Raw genomic sequence first — 3,678 nt, 5'->3', positions numbered from 1 at the left:
CACACACACTCTCCTTCTCCCTCTCTCTCTCCACCCTGCTGCCTGGTGCTTTCACTCCCACTCTGACTGGCTCTAATGCCTGCCTGCTGATTTTGTCTCTCTGTCTCCCTCCCTCTCTTTCTCTCTCTTTCTCCCTCTCCCAGGCACACACGCTCATGGTGGGTGCTGCTCTTCACTGTATCCATGGCAACTGCATGGGCTAAGCAGCTTTCGTCAGCGTTGGCGAGCCGCCAGCATCTGTTCTTCACCTCCTCCCCCATCCTCTTCCTCTACCTTCCCTGTTACAGTACCAATTGACTGTTTGCTCTTTTCTTTTAGCTGCTCATCAGTTTAGAATCCCACAACATTCACTGCTTCCACCCCAAGTGTGTTTGTCAAATAAACAGAGATACGCACTCGCTGATGGATTGTGACAGATTAGAAATGAGATCAGTATTTTTATGTGATCTTCTTCATTGAGGTCACAAGACAGAGTGAAATGGTTACATTTTTAAAGACATGTCTGTGGAACATGGGCCATGAAGTTTGGAATAATTTAACAAGTGTAAGCAGAGTAGTTAATAACATAACTTCACATATGAATACAACACACATCCTTGTTTTGGTCCCGTGATGCTACAGTGCTCCCAGTTTTCAGTTACCACAAGTAAAGAAAAACACACCACACACACATTTAAGATAATAGGATGACAGTTAGATGTGTTGTCATAGCCTGGGGCACTCAAACACATCCATATGGAAGAGGGCTTAAGGCCATATGGCCCATATGTCTGGCCCAAACTGTGTTGTCTGACTTGTATGTGTGTGTGTGTGTGTGTGTGTGTGTGTGTATGTGTGTGTTTAACCATTCATGCAACCAAGAGTGCAATCTTTCATTTAACATTAGCTATACAGTTAGCCCCAAGCAGCAGAGTCTCCATGGGCATGTAGAACAATGAACTGTTCAGTATCTGGAGTGAAAAGCAATGTGCAACTTCAACTTGTTGCCTTGTTGTTCATGCCCTTTTCTTATTATGTTAAAAATAAATAAAACATGATATTAATATAAAATGATTTTGGTGTTGATAATACAAACCATTCTGAAAATGTGCAAAGACAAACTATGGGTTTTACAGAATGCACAATAAGCCTGTTGAGCCAGTTTTTAGAAGTAGCTCTCCAAAGAATGCTATATATATTACCATTGTCTGTGGTGGATGCACCTAGAATTCCCCTGTTTTCTGAGCTGAAAGTGATCCACTCTCTTTTTACAGCCTATTCTTTTTTCCCAACCCCCCATGAATGTCCCTGATACCCCAATCCACTTACAAACCTCCTCTCCCCTCCTTCTTTTCCTTCCCTGCTCCTGTTTTCTCTCCTCCTCCTCCCCCTCCTCCTCAGTTGCTATGGGCACAGGCTCTTCTCTTCCAGCCAACTGCTATCAAACAGTGTCTGCGTTCATTCGCCTGAGGCAGCACACACACGTTTTTCATTCCTTGTGAGGTCTTTACATTGACTTATATTCACTTCCTGGAGATATACCATAACCACTACTTGCCTATCCCTAACCCCTACCCTAGCTTGACCTAAACCTAACATTTACCCTACCTAACCTTAAACCAAGTTGTCACCATAAAATTTGTAAACAGGTTTTGAGCATCACAGTTTCAGTAATATCAAGCATGCATACAGACACGTACACACTTATTTCCACAGAAATACTCACACCCACATCAAGCACATTTTGAGGGTTTCTCCAGTCTGAAGCACTGAAGTACAAAAAATATTGTGTCCACAGTCAGTCAATGGTCAACTCAGTCAACCCAGGTATACACTTAAGCAGAATGTCTAACAGCCATGTTTGCAGGCCAGCTGGCTATTGGAAGGACTTGAAACTGACCCTGAGCAACAGATGGCTGGTGGATTGATGGGTGATGAAAGGGTTCACTTTTCACATGATAAGACAAAAGAATTTCTTAAGAGGGAGATGCACATCATTATATTGTTTAAAGCAGCCCAACATGAGTAAAGCATCATTGCTAATGAACAGTATTTGCATATTCCACAGACCATAATCATAAACCTGGCAGTTTTAATTGGTTGGAATTGGTGAGAAAGCAGCAGTGGCCTACAAGTGTTTTATATTTTGGAGTCAATAAGAAGAAGTAAATATCCCCCCCACTCTCATCTGTCTAACTAGGGTACTCATTTCAGCCCCTTGAGTGAAGCTCAGCACTAAGTGGGACAATTAGAAGACATTTCCTCTGTGACTTTCTGTCTCTCAGTGTTTTCTAATTCTAAGGATTCTGTGTGTGTGTGTGTGTGTGTGTGTGTGTGTGAATGCATAATGTGTGCATCCTTTGCACTACACCTGCATGTAGCTGCTGAGTGTGCTTTAACACTTTATGCCCACTAGCAAAGAACCTCAGAATGCAAAGTGTGATGTTATTTTAAAAGCACGTGGCTGTGTATGTGTGTATAGCAGAAGGATTGCATGAAAGGATGGATAGACGACTGTAAAAACACTGCCTGTTATTGGATAAGATGATAAGATGCTGAATGTGCACACTGTGAATATCAGAGATTTTCCTGATGGTGACAGAGTGAAGATCTTAAAATAGAAAAAAATGTCACTGCCCTCACATAAAAAATAACACCATGATTCATTTGTGCAAGCAACTTATTATGACCCATAGCCAAGATAAGATTAAACCTAATCCATCCCAGATATTACAACAGCACTAGGAGGATGGGGTTACAGGATAATATACTGAGCAAAATTATAAATGTAACACTTTTGTGTTTGCCCCCATTTTTCATGAGCTGAACTCAAAGATCTATGACTTGTTCTATGTACATAAAAGGCCTATTTCTCTCAAATATTGTTCACAAATCTGTCTAAATCTGTTAGTGGGCACTTCTCCTTTGCCCAGATAATCCATCCACCTCACAGGTGTGGCATATCTAGATGCTGATTAGACAGCATGATTATTGCACAGGTGTGCCTTAGGCTGGCTACAATAAAAGGCCACTCTAAAATGTGTAGTTTTATCACACAGCACAATGCCACAGATGTCGCAAGTTTTGAGGGAGCATGCAATTGGCATACTGACCACAGGAATGTCCACCAGAGCTGTTGCCTGTGAATTGAATGTTCATTTCTCTACCATAAGCCGTCTCCAAAGGCATTTCAGAGAATTTGGCAGTACATCCAACTGGCCTCACAACTGCAGACCACGTGTAACCACACCAGCCCAGGACCTCCACATCCAGCATCTTCACCTCCAAGATCATCTGAGACCAGCCACCCGGACAGCTGCTGCAACAATCGGTTTGCATAACCAAAGAATTTCTGCACAAACTGTCAGAAACCGTCTCAGGGAAACTCATCTGCATGCTCATCATCGTTATCGGGGTCTTGACCTGACTGCAGTTCGTCGTGGTAACCGACTTGAGTGGGCAAATACTCACATTCGATGGCGTCTGGCACTTTGGAGAGGTGTTCTCTTCACAGATGAATTCCGGTTTACACTGTACAGGGCAGATGGTAGACAGCGTGTATATTGTAGTGTGGGTGAGCGGTTTGCTGATGTCAACGTTGTGGATCGAGTGGCCCATGGTGGCAGTGGGGTTATGGTACAGGCAGGCATATGCTATGGACAACAAACACAGGTGCATTTTATTGATGGCATTTTGAAT

This window comes from Monopterus albus, unplaced genomic scaffold (assembly GCF_001952655.1).
Source record: "Monopterus albus unplaced genomic scaffold, M_albus_1.0 scaffold78.1, whole genome shotgun sequence".
Classification (NCBI taxonomy): Eukaryota; Metazoa; Chordata; class Actinopteri; order Synbranchiformes; family Synbranchidae; genus Monopterus; species Monopterus albus.
The sequence above is the reverse complement of the archived record's forward strand: the minus strand, read 5'-3'. Positions refer to the sequence as shown.